General features: G+C 40.3%; 1 long non-coding RNA gene across 1 annotated transcript; it reads left to right on the forward strand.

The window, feature by feature from the left end:
* The first annotated feature begins 937 nt into the window (after nucleotides 1-937).
* On the forward strand, nucleotides 938-10,130 carry LOC117097470. The gene is made up of 2 exons (XR_004442947.1): nucleotides 938-2,101; nucleotides 2,439-10,130. It is a non-coding gene; the product is annotated as an uncharacterized LOC117097470 (long non-coding RNA).
* Nucleotides 10,131-21,804: the final 11,674 nt, after the last annotated feature.

The following is a 21,804-nucleotide window of genomic DNA, read 5'->3' on the forward strand; positions in this document are numbered from 1 at the left end:
TTTTCCATATCTTGGGGGTAAAGGGTATTTTGCAAGGGAGTTCAAGAATTCCTTTACACATTTACTTATTTTTATAGGTGTAGAACTATTGAATGGTAAAGTTTGAGATCTTAGAAACCATCAAGACTGATGATTTTCAAGCCACTTTCTACATAGAAATCCTAGAGTTCCTTGGAGAGGATATGAAGGTTATTCTCAAGCCATGCAGATGGAAGGGCAAGAAAGGATGTGCCTCCATGGTTCCTCTTCAAATTCAACCAAAACAGTCTTGCTTCCATTGGCTTTATATAATACTGTAATTCTTGATAATTAATCTGATTTAACACAAATTTCCTCATTGAGTTTCTCCTCATGAAGAAAGTGGGCCCCAGTGAGGTAAATCGGAATGACAGGAACACATAGCAGGTTACTGCAGACCAGAAATCAAACCCAGGCTTTCTGACTGCTCAATAGACCACATTCTACCATGCTACCATGGAAACTTTAAAATAGATGAAAGTAAAAGCAAACAAACAACAACTTAAAAAAAAAAAAAAAAACCCAGAGCCTTTCTAGGAATTACCAACGTGCTTTTGCCAAGTGGGGTTTCTCTCACTTCATAAGAGCAGTAAACACTAAACCAAGGGAAGGCAAATTTAGAGGTTAGAAAAGATAACCAGAGATTTGGCCGGGCGTGGGGCTCATTCCTGTAATCCCAGCTCTTTGGGAGGCTGAGGTGGTTGGATTGCCTGAGGTCAGCCTGGCCAACATAGTGAAACCCTATCTCTAAAAATACAAAAATTAGCTGGGCATGGTGGCGTGCACCTGTAATCCCAGCTACTAGGGAGGCTGAGGCAGGAGAATCACTTGAACCAGAGAGGTGGAGGTTGCAGTGAGCTGAGATGGCGCCATTGCACTCCAGCCCGGGCAACAAGATTGAAATTCCGTCTCCAAAAAAAAAAAAAAAAAAAAAGAAAAGACAAAAAGATGACAGAGATTTACCGGGGCGCCGGACTCATGCCTGTAATCCCAGTACTTTGGGAGGCTAAGTGGACGATCACTTAAAGTCAGGAGTTTCCGAAAAGATGCCAGAGGTTGGGCCTTTACATTGTTTTGTAAATTCTTCAAACCTTAATCTTATTTAACTTCCCCACCTATACAAAAATTAATGCAGTAATTGCTTTTTAAGGAAGCATTCCAAGGGCCAAATAATTCATATATGTCAAGTACCCTGGGATTCAGGAAAGAAAAATTCCCTGTAACTCTAAAGCAAGGATTATAATTTGAGGTTTCCTGACAGTTTTTGTAAGAAAAGAAATGCCAACCTTTCTTTTCTGGGCCAAATGCCAAGTTAGGTAATAACCCTTGCCCATTTTCTTTCCCCAAGCTGTTTTAACTAGATAAGAACTGTGCCTTTATTTCCTTTTGTGAACTGACTTGGGATGTTGCCACATGCCCTTCAACTACTGTCAATGCTCAGTTTGCTGAGTGCTTTTCCCTTCAGAATGGAAAAGGTTTTGCCATAAATATCTAGCTTTCTTCAAGGTACAAAAATGTTTTCCAAGGAGCAGAGGACAGAGGGAACAAACTTTCATGTTTCCCAATTGCATTAGTCTGTTCTCATGCTGCTAATAAAGACATACCCAAGACTGGGTAATTTATAAAGGAAAAAGGTTTTACTAACTCACAGTTCCACATGACTGGGGAGGTCTCACAATCATGGTAGAAGATGAAGGAAGAGCAAAGGGACATCTTACATCGCAGCCAGCAAAAAGAGAATGAAAGCCAAGGGAAAGAGGTAACCCCTTATAAAATCATCAGATCTCATGAGACTTCTTCACTACCATGACAGCAGTACAGGGGAACAGCCCCCATGATTCGGTTATCTCCCACCGGGTCCCTCCCGCAAAATGTGAGAATTATGGGAGCTACAATTCAAGTTGAGATTTGGGTGGGGACAGAGCCAAACCATATCACCAATGCTAGATCCCTCAGCTTCAAGTTGGCTCCAGTGATCCTGAGAGGATCAAGGACACTCTACCTCCCTGCTTGTCCTGGATGTCTCTGACACATGTTAAGGGAAAAGCATTAATAAAGTGCTCAAGAAACAATTGTTCAATAGGTCAGTCTTTTTTTGTTTGTTTGTTTTTTGTTTTTTTTTTGAGAGGGAGTCTCGCTCTGCCGCCCAGGCTGGAGTGCGGTGGCCGGATCTCAGCTCACTGCAAGCTCCGCCTCCTGGGTTTACGCCATTCTCCTGCCTCAGCCTCCCGAGTAGCTGGGACTACAGGCGCCTGCCACCTCGCCCGGCTCGTTTTTTGTATTTTTTTTTTTTTTTTTTTAGTAGAGACGGGGTTTCACCGTGTTAGCCAGGATGGTCTCGATCTCCTGACCTCGTGATCCGCCCGTCTCGGCCTCCCAAAGTGCTGGGATTACAGGCTTGAGCCACCGCGCCCGGCCAGGTCAGTCTTATAGTCAATATTTCATCCCATGCTCGGTCCCCTACTCCTTGAAAAACTGCCCAAAGAAACAATGGATCCACGGAGTCACAAAAACAGGGCATCCAGTGACCCTCCCCATCTTACCAGCAATGTGACTTTCCCACAGTATAACGACGGCAGTGCCCAGATCCCGATATAAGCAGGGGTCTGCACTGAGACAGAGCTGAGTTCTAGTACCAACTACCCTCCTTATAGCAGTGTTATTTTAGGCAAGTTCTGGAAGGTTCTTTTCTCAGGCTTACATAGTTTTTAACTGAAAAGATCTTGGAGATGTCCATATCAACACAAGCAATCTACATTATTTTTTTTTAAATGGCTACACAGCATTCCATGATATGACTGTACCATTATTTAACTATCGATGGACATTTAGGCAGTTTCCAGTCTCTTTCTACAGGAGCCAATGCTGCAATGTGGTGGGTCATAACTTTTTCTTTTTTTCAAATGTGGTCTTACTATTTCATCCAGGCTGGAGTGCAGTGGCATGATCACAGCTCACTGCAGCCTTGAACTCCTGGACTCAAACAATCCTCCTGCCTCAGCCTCTAGAGCGACTGGGAGTACAGGTGTGTGCCACCATGCTCGACTAACTTTTTAAATTTTTTTTGTAGAGATGGGGTCTTGCTATGTTGACCAAGCTGGTCTTGAACTTCTGGTCTCAAGAAATCCTCCCACCTGGGCCTCCCAAAGTGCTGGGATTACAGGAATGCACCACTATGCCCAGCCTTAAATAACTATTTTTATTTCCCTTTCTGTAACTGCTCAAGTCTTTTATGCATTTTTCCTTGGGTAATGGCCTTCTTACCAAAGTTTAAGCTCTCTTTATGTATAGGGATTAATCCTTAGTCTGTTGTACGAATTGCAAATATACATGTATTTTTATTTGTATATGCAAAGTTTGTCTTTTAACTTTGTATATGGGATAGTTTTCCAAGCAGAGTTTTATTTTATTTTATTTTTCATCTTGCATGTCTTTCCAAAGAACCAAGCAGAGTTTTTCAAAAGTTGTTTTATGGCTTCTGGGTTTTTAAAGTCATATTTAGAAAGATCTTTGCCACTCTGAAATTAAAAAATAAATAAATAAAGTCTCCCAATTAAAAAAAATTATGGCTTTGTTTTTCATACTTAAATATTTGTTCCATCTGGAATTTATTTTATTTTAAGCTGTAAGTAGAGACCTAATTTTATTTTATTTCTCCAGATGGCCACCCAGTTGTTACAATACCATTTACTAAATGAATTCATTCATTGCCAACTGAATTTAGCATATACTAAATTTCCGTGTGTGTTTTGTTTCCGTGTTTGTTTGTTTGTTTTTGAGACAGAGTCTCACTCTGTCACCTAGGCTGGCGTGCAGTGGTGCAATCTGGGCTGACTGCAACCTCTCTGCCTCTCGCGTTCAAGTGATTCTTTTGCCTCGGTCTCCCAAGTAGCTGGTACTACAGGTGCCTGCCACCACAGCTTGCTAATTTTTGTATTTTTAGTAGAGACAGGGTTTTGCCATGTTGTCAGGTTGGTCTTGAACTCCTGACCTCAAGTGATCCTCCTGCCTTAGCCTCCCAAAGTGCTGGGATTACAGGTGTGAGCCACTGCGGCCAACCCTTCTGTGTATATTTTGATGTATTGACTTTCTAGTCTGTTCCATTAATTTTTTGTCTGTTCTTAGGCAAAGAAAGCATTGTTTAAATTGGAATTTTGTAACATGCTTTACTATCTAATAGAATATCTTCTAACCTTTTTCTAGAATTTTCCTGGCTAATGTTACTTATTTTTTCATATGAACTTTAGTATTCATTAATCTAGTCTTCCCCCAACTCCCAACAAAATTAATTACTATTTTGTGAGGGGGAGTGCATTAAACTTATGAATTAATTTAGGATGACTTTACATATTTATGATATTGGACCTTTTTTCTGAAGATTATGATATGCCTTTCTATTTAACTTTTTGTGTCCCTCGGTAGTATTTTGAAGTTTCTATGTATAGATGTCATAGAGTGTTTAAATATGAAGAGGGGATAATAATGGTACTTCCTGCAAAGAGTTATTATAAAGATTAAGTGAAGATAATAGTCAGTGCCTGGTCATAACACACACTTAAAAAATTAAAGCATGACAAATGCACACTTATCGCCATATCCTGGACTATGTGTGACTAATCTAATAAGATAAATCGGTCTTTCAATAATCTCAAATTTCCATGGTTGTGACTCACACTTGGCTCTACCCTTGAAATAGGAACTCTTTTTCTACTTAGGTCGCACTCACTATGTCCAGCTCACCTCTGTGAAAGGTGAATTGAGATAACCAGAAGTCCCACCAGGGGTAACTGTGGCCATCCTTGGACAGGAGACATTCAGGGTATGGCTGCCCTGCTGATCAAGGGAAGTATCAGGACCCAGAAAGGGGTGACTGTGTAAGAGTCACATTTCACATCTCTCTTGACAACTCTGGAGAGGAGGAAGAAAATATTAAAGATACATTATAGCTTTCAAAACTACTTTATTTTTGTTTTGAAGGTAGAGGATCTCCCTCCATAGGGTAACGGGGGGGTTGATAAGATTGCTCAGTTGTCAATCACATGGAGAGTCTGGATTTATTGTCTCCTGACACTCAGCACCCCATATCCGTATATGTAATACACCTTACGGCACACTCACTGTGTAGTAGGTATTGAGCTAACTGTTTTATTTGCTTTATCATATTTAATTTTCTGAAGTAGGTATCATTATCCCATGGTACAGACAAAATAACTGAGGGTTAATGTCACAGCTCTAGAAACTGGTAAAACTGCAGCTGGAAATTTGCTTGTCTTCAAAGTCTCTGCTATTAACCACAATGCTTAATTTAGCTGATTTTGAAGAAGCTAAATAAAACCAACTGTAAAATAAATTGAAATATGATTTGACTGCATGTCAGAGCATGCTCCTTCATCTGGAACAGAAGCATTGTCATGCTAGGTATTATTAGTGTATACCTTGTTTTTGTTAATAAAATTGCACCATGACTGAGTGCTATAGTTCCTGGTCTATCTTGAAAATCAGTCTGAATATCCTAGGAAATTCAACTATCTTTTCAGCTGCATTTGCAGGAGGATAAGGTTTTCTTCTTTATGTGAACAGAAAATGCCATCCTATCAATATCCAAGGAGTAATCTGTTTAATTGTCTTAATTTTTTAATGCCTTCATTTGGCAGAAAACTTATTTATGCCACACTTCCATCTGGCCTTTCCCAGGTAACCTATTCAACCTCTGAGAAACACATCAGCAAGTAGGAAAAATGGCCAGCAAATTACTTATTCCCCAAGGGAAAAGCATGTGGCCAATGAATCAGGGGAAATGGATTGCCCAGGGAAGAGAATACTCAAGGCGTCTCAATATGAGTCACCAAACATAAGGACTACCCCATGATCAAAAAAGGTGAATGAACAAAGCCAGGATTCCTTTTGTAGTTTCCATCGACGCAATCAGCATGGGATTGTTCCCACACAGGCTGGTGAGGTCTGTCGTGTAAAGAGTGAGGGTTTGTCACTGAAGTACCCAAGGGGATGCTCTGTCAGAGAGGATGCTGCAAGTAGGAATGGAGGGCCTAGGGCATGTGAAGCAGAACTGGGTGGGTGGGAAAGGTATTTGGAAGGTCAGAATCACATCAATGGTTGAATGGGGGAAAAGGCCTGGAGGCTGGGAAAAGAAGTATGTGGAGACACGCATAGTTACAGAGCTGGCAGGAGATGGTGGCTGGACTAGATGTCAAAGGACCTTATTCCTACAAGAACTGGGAGAGCAAACCTGGAACTTATTCTTGGAGGAAGTGGAATATTTCGGGTTTTAGGAAGGCAGACACTTGCACAAAAAAACTGACTACTGGGGTGTAAGGGGAAGACTTGTTTCTAGGAACTGTGTCTGTTTTGCTTCTGTTTTGCTTATTGCTATATTATTTCCAAGAGGAGGCCCTCTGCTTGGCTCATGGGAGGCAATTAAGTGTTTGTTGAGTGAATAAATGAGGCATAGGGCAGACACCCCGTTTCAGAATGTAGGGCATGTGGTAAAAGCAGGTCTCTGAGTGGGGTTGACTTGATGCCGACTCACCTGAGCAATGACTAAGGACATGGTTATTGCAGAGCCTCGGGTGGGGCTGAAGCTGCAGGTGGCATGTGCAGTGGCTGGGTGCAGGGCATAGTTGGGGGAAAATTAGGAGGATGAGGAGTAGGCATGAAGCTCCTCACTTATTCAATGACAGCTTTACACATTATTGGTCTTCACTTTTGATCAAATATAATGAAAATGTTTCTCCAGTTTCCTCACTTTCCATGGAACTTCTTAGCAAGGAAGTCACGTGTCCCAAATATCCAGGGTTCACCATTTTATGAGCTACCCTTTAGTTTCCATTTATCTGCTTGCTATGTGGCTGGTACTGTGATGAGTTCAGTATAGTCAATATCTCCAGTCCTCCCAGTAATCCTTAGAGGTACTACTTTGCTTATAAAGTCCCAGCTGCTGCTACTGCTGGTAGTATCTGCACCACATGTGGGGTAGCAAGAATCTACAGCAGAGTTGGCCAGATAGTAAATATTTCCAGCTTTGAGGGCCATATGTTCTCTGTCACATCTCTTCACCTCTGCCATTGAAGTTTGAAGGCAGTTATAGATAATACATGGATAAAATGAGTATGGCTATGTTCCAAGAGAACTTTATTTGTGGACACTGAAAATTGAGTTTCACATAATTTTCATATGGCACAAAGTATTTTTAAAGTTTTTTCAACCATTGAAAATGTAAAACAGTTAATTCACGGGCCATAGTTCCCTGACCCCAGTCTAGAAAATTCAGTGGCCTTGATCCCAAAGGGTGGAAGAGCTTCCCAAAGAAGATAGCCCAGGTTCTGAGATTTTGTGAAATCACCACCAACTATAACAGGGGGCAAGCAGGTGACTAGATGAGGGAGCACCTCATCTAGAATGTGGGGTCAGGTTTGCCTGTGACAGCCTTTGTCACTTCCAGCAGGATGACACGGCAAAGTTTTTAATGTCTTAGTACCTTAATTTCCTCATGTCCAAAGTGAGGCTAAAAACAGGGTGACTGTGACAAGAAAAAGAAATTAGTTAATGCAGGGAAAGCGTTTGTGATGCCTGACAGAGATGAATTGCAAGGTTAGACCTACAATCTTAGCATCACTGACTGAAACAGGCTGTGAGGACAAGAGTCCCTCAGAACCTGGCTGGACCTCAGAGTCAACCCACTCAAAGATGAACTGAGAGAGAATTTGCTGATCGCTACACTGCAGTTGTCAACAATCATACAATTTTAAGGAAAATTCTTTGAGGAATTCAGAACTAAGTTCAGTTCTATAAAGTGCAGGTGAGGTCAGCACAGAGTTCTTATGAAGATGCCTTTATAGGGCAGGCAGCAGAAACCCTCAGGAGGACTGTTGGCAAGACACAAGGACACGGTTGGCATTAAAGTAATCAGAACAATGAATACAGCTGACGGTTATATAGCATTTATTAATATCCTCTGCTTGGCAATGGTCTAGTGTTTTCTAAGAAGAAAATGTGTAGCTCTAGTTTACTCCCATGATCACTTTGTAAAGTAAGCACTATTATTAAACCCATTTAATAGATAAGGCAACTGAGACCAAGAGAGGGTAAGTAACACGCCCAAAGTCATGCTTTCTTTAAGTGGCAGCACAATCTGGCTGCTGCATCCTTGTTCTTAGTCTCCAGGCTGAGAGTCTTTAGCCCAGGCTCTCTAGTCCTCTGGATAAAATTAGCTTGGCCAGACTTGGGGACGGTGGGATCAGGGGTTTCATTCCAGGGAGCAAATGGGGCTCTGGGAATTTGCAATACTTTTATGTCACTAGGTTATGACAGATAGCAAATATGATTCATGTGCAAATGGAAATAACAGATTTTGCCTTTGTATTTCACATTTACTAACCTCTCAAGCTGGAGCTCTGGTCTAGTCACACAGCATACTGTACAAGTTCAGACTGTATCCTGCATTTTGATGTAGATTCATTTTCAGAAGCGGGTCGGGGTGGCACACATATTTTTGTCTTTTTTTCTGTGTGGGTGATGACCCTGGCCTCATATGTGAACTATGCACAGACAATATGAAACAGAAGGTGCCCGTTATGGATCAGAAGGAAATGTCACTTGAACCAGGGCTCCTGAAATTAGTGCCTCTGATTACTTGGATCCTATGAGTCTATAGAAAACTTTGGGTGATTCCCCACATCATGACTGTTGTTTTTTCCCATCAGTAATCTAAAAGAGTTTTAGAATTTTTTTTCTGTTTTATCTAGTAATTAAACAGATCTTCTAAAACTGGATTTGGAAAAGGAATTTTCAATAAGGGTATTCCCAACTGCATATGCCTCAGAGGATTTGCACTGGAAAATTGGTCTCACTCTATGCCCATATTTGGGAGCTTCCTCATTTGTGAGATCAGATTTCCTGGATATTCCAGAATTGCCTCCACCACGTTTTTTGTTGTTGTTGTTGTTTTACTTGCAAAAGGGACACTGAACCTAGAAATGTTATGTTACCTTTTCTCAAAGGGTAAAGAATGACATATGAACTGTCGATCTTCATATACAAACTGTGTTCATAAGCTTTGATCACCATCCAGTATCATGTCTCTTGGTTAAGCAAAATAATCTCACATTCTCTAAATTTTCCAAGGACTTTTTTTCAGCTGATTAGTGACTATGAACCTCTACATTAATTCCTAAGGAGTTATAGATATGTCTTGGATTCTAGCCCTGCACATAATTAATATTTTTATGAATACAATGATAGTGAGCCCTTAACCACACATACATAACTAACTAGCATTTGTTATGTAGATTTCCTTTCTGTTTTCTTTTTTAAGGATTTAATACGTAGAGGTGGTTTTTTTTTTTTTAATGAAAACTGTTTTCGTTTTATAAGAAATATGCCTTCAGCGATTCAAAGACTGAGCTTGCCTAATTTCTGTGGGATACACAGCCAAGAAAATCACGGGAAATAGTTATTTAAATAAGTTACACAAAAAAAGTCCTGAATTGCCTTAAACATACTTTGTAATAATGTCTTCATATGTTATGAGAGTCACTGCAGCCAATTATAAAAATACACAGAATACCAGGAATTCCTATCCCCAGTCCAGCCTCACTTGTAAATATCATATGCCCTTAAATAACTGACTTGGGACAGATCATTATGGCAGTAAATGTTGATTTTGTATTCTAGAACGGGATTGTTTGTAATTCATCCAAACATATCCCATTAACTATATACTCACGGGAAATCAGGGGGAAAAACAAGAAAAGCAATGCTAAAATATATTTTCAAAAATACGTTAAATTTCAACCGGGCCTGGTGGCTCACATCTGTAATCCCAGCATTTGGGGAGGTAGAGGCAGGTGGATCACTTGAGGTCAGGAGTTTGAGACCAGCCTGTCCAACATGGCAAAACCCCATCTCTACTGAAAATATAAAAATTAGCCAGGCATGGTGGTGGGTGCCTGTAATCCTAGTTACTGGGGAAGCTGAGGCAGGAGAATTGCTTGAACCCGGGAAGCAGAGGTTGCAGTGAGCCGAGATCATGTGACTGCACTGCAGCCTGGGAGAAAGAGCGAGACTCTGTCTCAAAAAAAGTAAATTAATTAAAATAAAATAAATAAATAGAGATAAAATCTATTGAATTTGAAAAGAAATTCTTAAGGCAAAATGATTTCTCAAGGTGTTTGGATATTCAGTAAACAGATAACCTGACCAGCATCATAGTCTAGGGGAAGACAAGTGTGATCTATGTTGTTTAGGTTCCCCTTGGTTTGATGAGGAATTTATTATCTACTATGAGACATGTATAACTCCCAAGAATCTATACTGAACAACCCAGGACAGTATACATTGAGAGCTATGTTGTGGTTCTCTGGGGCTATAGGAATTCAAAGGAGCCTAAAACAATAGGCAAGGAAGGGCCAGAGGCTGAAGCTCCATGGAGAAACTGATAGTTGAGGCCGGTCTTAAATGACAGGGACAATGCCCAATGTGTTCTGGAGAAAGGTGAGGGCCTTCCAAGAAAGGGAGGCAATGTGGCCCAAGTCATGGAGGTGGGAAAATGAGGCCGACAGGTTAATGGAAGCATGAAAGAACTAGGCTTCCATGAGCAGAAGCGAGCCGGGGCCCAGACACATTCTAGAGGCCACTGCAAGTCTGTGGAGGGACTTCAGTTGCGGTAGGGAAGGGAAATGGAGCCTCTGAAAATTTTAAGCATGAGTCCTGTGATAAAAATGGCGTTTAAAGAAGATTGATCTGGCAGCGAGGTACTCCAGGAGAGACTACGTCTCCCACTGAACTTCTGTTTGACCTCAGAAACACCTTCTGTTTCCCTCACTGTCCTGGAACTCTTTACTAGGCTTTCCTCCAGCCCCTCATCTATCCTGGCACAGAGCTCAAGCTCAGTCACATTGAGCTGCACCGTCACTGGTGCCTGATAGTTCTCTTTCTGAGTTCACCCACACAGAAAAATATATAGCAGCAGCCTATATATTTATATGCTGTAGAGTCTTAACTTGGGAGATTAACTGTTTCACCATCCAGCGAACCATTTACTTTCATATTTACTTACACATTTAATCTAATCTTTTAAATTTATTTTAAATATTAAAATAAATTTAATATTTTAAATGTATTTCTGGAATATTAGTTCAAAAAATACTGCATACGTTGCATTGTGCCACTTCTAATCCTCACAGACCAAGGGTAGGTAAAAATGCGTCAGTGGGTCCTCCATTAGGGACTGAGTTGTATTGATAGACAAGGCAGGCAGGGTGTCTGCCCTCAAAAAGCTTATCCACTGAGATTGGCCATAAGCAAATCATTACAAAATACTGAGTTACAATTGTGGTAAATGCTAAGAAGTACTAGGTAATAGGGGGAAGTTTGACAGAGGGTTCTAACACAGACTTAAGGGCCGAGGATTTGGGGAAAGTCTTCTTGGGAAAGTGATACTCAAAATGTGATCTGATTGAAGTGGAAGAAGGTAGAGCAGAAGCTGAAGGGTGTTAGAAATTCTGAGAAGAGGAAATTGCATTTGTGAGGGCCCTGGGGTGAAACAAAGTCCAGGGCATTCAAGGAACTGAAAGAAGGCCTGCTGGGCTGGAGTGGGGAGGCTGGGCCAGGGCCGCAGGAAGAGAGGCTGGCAGGAGGCAGATGGCACCCATCCTCATAGACCACAGGAAGGGCTTTCAGGATGCATCTCCATCTTCCTCAGAGGGTGCCGTCTACCCTCCCCTGCCATGAGTCACAGTGACTTCCTCATCCATGCTTACTGTCCTCTCTGATCAAATTCTCAAATCTAACTTCAGACACTACCCGAGCCATATCAGTGCAAGTAGCCCCCTTGGAGCACAGCCACATCTTAGAACTCAAAGTCAACTGAAAGTGCTCTAGCTCTGGCATCCTACATGTTGAAATTCCCTACCCTGACCATAGCCACTTATCCCTATGTCTCCCACTGAACTTCTGTTTGACCTCAGAAACACCTTCTGTTCCCTTCACTGTCCCGGAACTCTTTACTACACTTTCCTCCAGCCCCTCATCTATCCTGGCACAGAGCTCAAGATTAGTCACATTGAACTGCACCGTCATTGGTGCCTGATAGTTCTCTTTCTGCTTGGCCTTCTACCACTCTCGCATTCCCACACTTTGCTCTAGAGGAAAGATGAACCTGTTTCCTCAGCTTCACTCCTAAGCTCTGCTGGGAAGCTTAGGTCACCTCCTGGTGATGTTACTACTGACTCATGTGGCTAACTTCAACTTGACCCTCGTACCATTTGATAACCACTTGTGATTGATTGTTTATTTCATTCCTCTTAACCACTTTTAAATTTCAAACTTTTTTATCCTAACCCCCCATCCGGTTCCCCCTCTACATTTGTTTTCTATCTCAGGGATGGGCACTCCATCCTTGATTTCCCCATGCCAGGAACCCGGTAGTTCTCTGGACTCCTCCTTCCTCATCTTTATATTCAGATGGAAGCCAAATCTCATTAATTGTATCTATTAAGGCCCTCTCATTTCAGTTTCCTTTTCTCTATCCAATAGTTGTTTCCCAAACTCAAACTGTCATTGCTTTTCTTGCTTCTCATCAGGAATTCTTCCAATTCTTCCTCCACATGGCCTCAGATGTGAAATCTTTGTTTTAAACTCATCAGTGACTTCCATTCCTGTAGGAGGAAAATCCAGCCTCCTTATACAGAAAACAGTAGCCTGGCCCTCACTCACTTCTCCATTTTTTTTTTTTGCCCAGGCATGCCACCTCCTTCTCCTACCCCATTCTCTCCTTGAACCTTACACACTAGTGGTTTAAACTTGCCCTTCCTCTAACCCACTGTGCTACTGGCTGCCTCTGGACATGGTGCTCCCTCTGGCCAGAGTGTTCCCACCCAGGTTACTCTTTACATACTTGAAATCTTTGCGATCCAGTACACAAGTTACAAGAAACCTCTTCTGAGCCGCCTTCTCTCCCTCCTCCTTAGGTAGTCCTGATCACTCCTTCCTCTGTACTCCAGTCCACCCAGTGGATGTTTCTATTAGAGCACTTATTGTACTTAGCTGTAATAATTTGTTTTCAAATCTCTCTTCTTTAAAGCCATTATGTACTCCTTGAAAATGGGTTTCTGTGTTACTTGACTTTGCACGCTTGGTGCCTAGCACAGCTCCTGGCCTGCAGCAGTCACTCAAAGATGTCACCAGACCAAAGGACAATCTCTGGCTTGGTGAATGATCTCATGGTCTACCTTACTGAGATGAACTCCTCCTCACGTGGTACCCTTCTATCTCTTTCCTCTACTTCTTTTCCAGAGAAAGGTCTGTATGCTTCCTCTCTTTCTTCAATCTCATTTCAAGGAAGAAATGTCCATGAACCTCTCCAAGGTCCACTGCAACCCCCGTGGCCAGGATCCAACAGGCTCCCATTTCTCCTGTGCTTCACTCCGTAAGTATTGCGCCTGTCTTCCAGGTTTTGTTTCTTCTTCTACTTTGTCTATTCTTTCTTGCCTACAAATAGGCTCTTTCTTTCCTATTAAGGTAAAATAAATCTCCTTTCCTAACTATTCCTTGATCATCCTGTCTACAGAAATTTCCCCCTCCACCTCTATTCCTGTGCCTGCTTGCTCATTTACATAATTACTTTCTTAATTGTAGTTATCACAACACAATTCCTTAATTTTCTGTTAACTCATTTTTTGTCCCCACTAGAATGTAAGTTCCATGAGGGCTGGCACCTATCCCCAATGTCTAGCAAATTGCCTTATGCAGAGACTTTATTTATTTAATTTACCTGTTGGATAAATAAATGCATGAGTGAATAAGTGAATGAATAAATAAATCTGTCTATCTTCTATTCAAACCCCCTTGAAATCTGCACTTGTAATGTTCTTTCCAGCCCGTCTGCCTTCTAGCTCACTGCTCCACTGAAATTGCTCAGTGTTTCCCAGTGACTCCTTTGTTACCAAACCCAGTGACCTTGCCATTTCTGTGCTGTTTGATAAACCTTCCTTGAAATTTTCTGTTACTGGTTTCTGAGACAATACAATGACATGATTCTTCTCTCACACTTCTGGTCATTCCTGTCACTTTCACTGACTCCTCTTCTTCCACTCAATTTCTTAATTGTTTTCTGGGAACTAGTCTATTCTAACACTATGCAACTCAGTTATCTCACCTATCCCAGATACTTCAACTGTGATCTCCAAGTGAATGAACTGCAGACCTGCACCTCTATCATCAGCCTCTTTCTGAGCTCCATGTTGGCCTTGTGTATATTTCCAAATGCCAGTAACCCCAAACTCACCACAACTCCAAAACAAATCTATAAACTTCCCTCTTCCTGGGTTCCATATTTCAGCCAATGACAGCATCCTCCTCCCACTCACATAGACTTACATCCTGACTCTGATCATCTCTCTGGCACTTCCCGCTCATCAGTCACCAAGTCCTGTCAATGATTGTACTGCAAGATCTCTGACTTTAATTGCCATCCTTTCTTTTCCATTGGAATTCAGCCTTCATATAATCTTTAAAGCAACCTTCCTGAGGTACCAATTCTGAACACCCCAAGCCTCTGTTAAAAAAACCGTGATTGCATAGAAAACTTTTGGAAGGATTAATAAGAATGTACAATTTGAATTTCGTACCATAATCGTGACTTAGTATTATAATTTTATGAGTCTAATTTGAAAAAATACCTTTTATTGCCTGCCAAATTTATAAACTTTTCCACTAAATCATTTTTCCATCCACAATATGATGATCCCAACCTAACTTTCCACCATTAGTTTTCACTTACTCCATGCTCTAGCCAAATACATTATTTATTATATGCTCACTTTTTTTTTTTTTTTGATTCATGGTTAAACTAGTATAGGAGGAAACAGGTAGAATAAAAAGATGCCTTTTAATGTAATTATCATAAAGCATTGGTCTTCAATGAAGTTTATTTGCACATGTATAGCTCAGAAAATTGAGTTCATTAGGACCCTTACAGAGTCCATTGCACCCTCCACCACCTCCACCAGAACAGGCATGGATATGGCTGAGAGACCCACATACAGTTCACATCACAGGACTCTGTGCAGACAACCCTCAGTACCAGCCCAGAGCTGGGCAGACCCGCTGGGTGGTTAGACCCAGAAGACAGACAACAATCATTGCAGTTCGGGTCACAGGAAGCCACATCCACAGAAAAAGTGGGAGAGTACTACATCAAGGGAGCACCCTGTGGGACAAAAAAATCTGAACAACAGCCTTCAGCCCTAGACCTTCCCTCTGACAGAGCCTACCCAAACGAGAAGGAACCAGAAAACCAACCCTGGTAATATGATAAAACAAGGCTTGTCAACACCCCTCAGAAATCACACTAATTCACCAACAATGGATCCAAACAAAGAAGAAATCCCTGATTTACCTGAAAAAGAACTCAGGAGGCTAGTTATTAAGCTACTCAGGAAGAGACCAGAGAAAGGCAAAGTCCAGTGCAAGGAAATCCAAAAAATGATACAAGAAGTGAAGGGAGAAATATTCAAGGAAATAGACAGCTTACATAAAAAAACAATGAAAACTTCAGGAAACTTTGGATACACCTTTAGAAATGCAAAATGCTCTGGAAAGTCTCAGCAGTAGAATTGAACAAGTAGAAAGAAAGAATTTCAAAGCTTGAAGACAAGGTCTTCAAATTAACCCAACCCAACAAAGAGAAAGAAAAAAGAGTAAGAAAATATGAACAAAGCCTCTAAGAAGTCTGGCATTATGTTAAACGACCAAACCTAAGAATAATCAGTGTTCCTGAGGAAGAACACAGTGTTAAAAGGTTGAAAAACATATTTAGGGGAATAATCGAGGAAAACTTCCCCAGCCTTGCTAGAGACCTAGACCTGTAAATACAGGAAGGACAAAGAACGCCTGGGAAATTCATCACAAAAAGATCTTCACCTAGGCACATTTTCATCAGGTTATCCAAAGTTAAGACGAAGGAAAGAATCTTAGGAGCTATGAAACAGAAGCACTAGGTAACCTATAAAGGAAAACCTATCAGATTAACAGCATATTTCTCAGCAGAAGCTCTACAAGCTAGAAGGGATTGGGACCCTATCTTCAGCCTCCTCAAACAAAACAATTATCAGCCAAGAATATTACATTAAAATATGTCCCATGTATGCCGATCAACAAAATCGGCATACATGGGATATATCTTAATGTAATAAAAGCTGTCTATGACAAACCAACATAATACTGAATGGGGAAAAGTTGAAAGCATCTCCTCTGAGATCTGGAACAAGAAAAGGATGCTCACTCTCACTACTACTCTTCAACATAGTACTGGAAGTCCCAGCCAGAACAATCAGACAAGAGAAAGAAATAAAGGGCATCCAAATGGTAAAAAGGAAGTCAAACTGTCTTTGTTTGCTGATGATATGATTGTTTACCTTGAAAACCCTAAGGACTCCTCCAGAAAGCTCCTAGAACTGATAAAATAATTCACCAAAGTTTCCAGATAAAAGATTGATGTACACAAATCAGTAGCTCTTCTATACACCAACAGCTACCAAGTGGGGAATCAAATAAAAAACTCAACCCTTTTTACAATAACTGCCAAAAATAAATACTCATGAATATACCTAACAAAGGAGTTGAAAGACCTCTACAAGGAATACTACAAAACACTGCTGAAAGAAATCATAGACAACATCAACAAATGGAAACACATCCCATGCTCATGGATGGGTAGAATCAATATTGTGAAAATGACCTTAGTGCCAAAATCAATCTACAAATTCAATGCAATCCCCATCAAAGTACCACCATTATTCTTCAGAGTTAGAAAAAAAAGAGTTCTAAAATTCATATGGAACCAAAAAAAAAAAAAAAAAAAAAAAAAAGCCCGCATAGCCAAAGCAAGACTAAGCCAAAAGAACAAACCTGAAGGCATCACACTACCTAATCTCAAACTATATTATAAAGCCATAGTCACCAAAACAGTGTGGCACTGGTATAAAAATAGGCACATAGACCAATGGAACAGAATAGAGAACCCAGAAATAAATGCAAATACTTACAGCCAACTGATCTTTGACAAAGCAAACAAAAACATAAAGTGGGGAAAGGACACCCTTTTCAACAAATGGTACTGGGATAATTGGCTAGCCACAGGTAGAAGAATGAAACTGGATCCTCATCTCTCACCTTATACAAAAATCAACTTGAGATGGATTAAGAACTTAAACCTAAGACCTAAAACTATAAAAATTCTAGAATATAACATTGGAAAAACCCTTCTAGACATTGGCTTAGGCACAGATTTCATGACCAAGAACCTAAAAGCAAATACAATAAAAGCAAAGATAAATAGCTGGGACCTAATTAAAGTAAAGAGCTTTTGCACTGCAAAAGGAGCAATCAGCAGATTAAACAGACAACCCACAGAGTGGGAAAAAATCATCACAATCTATACCTCTGACAAAGGACTAATATCCAGAAATTACAACAGTCAAACAAATCAGCAAGAAAAAACAAACAAACAACCCTATCAAAAAATGGGCTAAGGACATGAACAGATAATTCTCCAAAGAAGAAATACAAATGGCCCAGAAACATATGAAAACATGCTCAACATCACTAATGATCAGGGAAATGCAAATCAAAACCACAATGTGATAGCACCTTACTCCTGCAAGAATGGCCATAATCAAAAAATAAAAAAACAGTAGATGTTGGTGTGGATGCAGTGATCAGGGAACACTTCTACATTGCTGGTGGGAATGTAAACTAGTACAATCATTATGGAAAACAGTGTGGAAATTCCTCATGAATAAATTTAAGTTCTTAAAGAAAATTTGAGAACTAAAAGTAGAACTACCATTTGATCCAGCAATCCCACTACTGGGTCTCTACCCAGAGGAAAATAAGTCATTATTCAAAAAAGATACTTGCACACACATGTTTATGGCAGTACAATTCACAATTGCAAAATCGTGGAACCAACCCAAATGCCCATCAGTCAATGAGTGGAAAAAGAAACTGTGGTATATATATATAATGGAATACTACTCAACCATAAAAAGGAATGAATTAACAGCATTTGCAGTGACCTGGGTGAGATTAGAGACTATTATTCTAAGTGAAGTAACTCAAGAATGGAAAGTCAAACATTATATGTTCTCACTGATATGTGGGAGCTAAGCTATGAGGATGCAAAGACATAAGAATGATACAATGGACTTTGGGGACTTGAGGGGAAGAGTGGGAGGCAGGCGAGGGATAAAATATGGTGCAATGTTTACTGCTCGGGTAATGGGTGCACCAAAATCTCACAAATCACCACTAAAGAACTTACTCATGTAACTAAATATCCACTGTACCCCAATAACTTATGGAAAAATAAAATAAAATAATAAAAAATAAAAAATAAAGTGTTCCAGAGGTCATTTGCTTCTAGTTTTAAAAAAATTGAGCTCAAAGTACATATCTATAGATGCACCCTGAATTGGAAACATTAATTTGCAACTATTACATAGCACAACTCAAGTTTCTTAAGATATGCTTAACTCACTGAAATGAGGCCTCGATGCAAGATGTTCTTCAGATGTCTGGAAGGAACCACAGCAATGATGATTTGTGTTTAGCCAATTTACTATTAGGGTTCCTGTTTCCCAACATCCATAGATTCCAGGGTCCAGGGCCCAGTTCCAGTGTATGGAGGACTTCTGGCAGTCAGTCACCTTACATTTTCCTGTTTTGGGTGTTGAATTCCCAGGCAAACAGCCAACCATCTGGAGTGTGAACCTGATCACTTGCTTTTCTTTTTCTCTTCCCACTCTGCTGTACATATGCTGTACATTTTCAGGATGATGATTTCCCAGTCAGCCAGAGGATGACCTAGATCCATATACGCTCATCTGTCCCCCATTCCAGAGACAACTTTCCTCTCCAAATTAGAAAATGAGCTGTGCATGCCACTGTCTGCCACTAGCTCTAAAGTTTGGAGGTCCATATCCTCTAACTAGAATTCGATCAAAGAGAAAGAGAACTACCCATCCACTAGCATCTGGTTGACATCCTTCCTTTACCAAGCTATGGCTACTAATTCATACCTCAAGGAAGAACATCTGGAATACATAAAAAAAAAATCTTTTCAAATCATTTTATTGTTTTCCTTCTTATTAGAGAAATTTATTAGAAACCCAATATATTTTTCTAATTACAATACAGTTACTGTCTCAGTGTACAACTACAATAGTATGGCAATAGAGTGTTGTGTATAAAATAGGCTGTTTGGGGAAATCTAACAACCTTTAATAATTTTATTTTTACAGGAAACCATATTTTGGTTTTCAAATAGCCAAATGTATGCAAGCGTTTGAAACATAATTACATATGTTATGATTTAAGCTTTCTAACACACATGTATATATACACATACTTATGGACAAAGGCTGAATGGAAACATGGAAAAAGGAAAACTGTCAATGTGCAAAGTGTTGACAAAATGTTCTCCTTAATAATGTTATTATATTCATTTATGCAATTAAAAATTACCTTAGCAATAGATAACTGCAAAAAATTGTCATCTCCTCCCTAAAGGTCACCCTTCTGCATAACCATGATATGCTTTTCTATGTTCTCATAACATCTTATATACAAATCTTAATGTAATAGTCACATTGGAGCATAATATATAGTTATTTGCTTATGTGTCTATTTTTCCAATTAACTATAATTTATTTAAGGACGGAGATTATCTCTTGTTAGTGTCTGTACACTATACTAGTTCAATAGCACACTGCCATGGAGTAGGTATTTAGCAAATTGTTGAATGAATGAGAAACGAATGAGTAGGTAAATTTCTTCATGTGGTATAGTGGAATTAACACATTCACATACTCAGCCGGTTAGGATAAAAATACATGAATATCATCTATGAAACTTGAAAACTTTGGTCAAAGCAGAAAATAACGCTTTTTGAAGTAGAAATTACAAATAATTTCTAAGTGCATCTGGAGGAAGTGTAAACAAGAGATTTGGGGTGTTGTTCCTTTGGCATATTCCCTGATTTCAGGCCTCAGATGTTTTCACTTCCTCAAATTTTTGTTTTTGTTTTTGTTTTCTCAGTTTTTCCTGATAAAACTATTTCCTTTCTCCAAGCTTTCAAAGGTTTTGACCTGATCATGTATTACCCGAACCATGAGGACTCTGATGGAAGAGTTATCAATGATGACAACTTGGGTGGAAATGGTCTATAGATTCAGGCAGATATGGCTGCATCACCATCGTATAAGGGAGGAGATAAGACTCCTAGAGGGAAAAAATGTAGGGTAATAGGGTTTGGGACTGAAGAAAGGACCACTGGAAATGTCTATGGTAAAAAGATCTTAATTAAGCAAATGAAATATTATGAACAGAGCAATGTGAATCAGTTCAGTATTTCCTAAACCTGCTTGATAACAAGAATCACCAGGAGGTGATTACTTGTTAACAATACAGATTTCCACTCTTCTTTCAGATCAGAATTTTCAGCACAGAGGCCTGGAAATCAGTACATTTAACACATAGTTTCTGGTGATTCGTATAAGCAAGTAAGTTTAGAAAATTTAAATTCATTCATTTTAATTTCTTGATGTTCAATTTAGAAGGTAAAGTCCACAAATCCTCACACCCATATACCCCCATCTACATCTGTGCCTATAGAGCCTGCCTTCCTTCCTTCCTTCCTTCCTTCCTTCCTTCCTTCCTTCCTTCCCTCCCTCCCTCCCTCCCTCCCTCCCTCCCTCCCTTTCTAGCATATTCACTAAATGTGAATGTCTATGATGGGAATAAGATTGCTCATCATTGTGCAGGGAGTTAAAGGAAATACAAAATGCAGTTCTAAACTCTACAGGCTACTACTTGATGCAATTTACAAATTTGTAAACTTTCGTTGCTGATTTGAATATTTTACCTAACTGCATAATCAGGCATGGGGGGCGTGTGTGTGTGTGTGTGTGTGTGTGTGTTTCTGTTGTTTTGTTTGCTTGCTTTTTAAACCCTGCTGTAGTTTGGATATGGTTTGTTTGTCCCTATCAAATCTCATGTTGAAATTTGATTCCCAAAGTGGTGGTGTTGAGAGGTGGGGCCTAGTGGGAGGAGCTTATGTCATGGGGTAGACCCCTTGTGAATGGCTTGGTTCTTGTATTAGTCCATTCTTATGCTGTGAATAAAGATATACCCAAGGCCAGGTGCGGTGGCTTATGCCTGTAATCCCAACACTTTGGGAGGCCGAGGCAGGCAGATCACCTGAGGTCAGGAGTTCGAGACCAGCCTGACCGACATGGAGAAACCCCATCTCTACTAAAAATAGGAAAAATTAGCCGAGTGTTGTGGCAGATGCCTGTAATCCTAGCCACTTGGGAGGCCAAGGCAGGAGAATTGCTTGAACCTGGGAGGCAGAAGTTGCGGTGAACCGAGATTATGCCATTGCACTCCAGCCTGGACAACAAGAGTGAGACTCTATCTCAAAAAAAAAAAAAAAAAAAGACATACCTGAGACTGGGTAATTTATAAAGTACAGAGGTTTAATTCGCTCACAGTTCCACATAGCTAGAGAGGCCTCACAATCCTGGCAGAAGGTAAATGAGGAACAAAGTCAGGTCTCACATGTGGCAGGCAAGAGGGCATGTGCAGGGGAACTTCTCTTTATAAAGCTATCAGATCTCATAAGACTTATTCACTATCACGAGAACAGCACGGGAAAGACCCGCCCCCATGATTCAGTTGCCTCCCACCAGGTCCCTCCTACGACATGTG

The sequence above is a fragment of the Trachypithecus francoisi genome, unplaced genomic scaffold (assembly GCF_009764315.1).
Source record: "Trachypithecus francoisi isolate TF-2019V2 unplaced genomic scaffold, Tfra_2.0 Lachesis_group15, whole genome shotgun sequence".
Taxonomy (NCBI): domain Eukaryota; kingdom Metazoa; phylum Chordata; class Mammalia; order Primates; family Cercopithecidae; genus Trachypithecus; species Trachypithecus francoisi.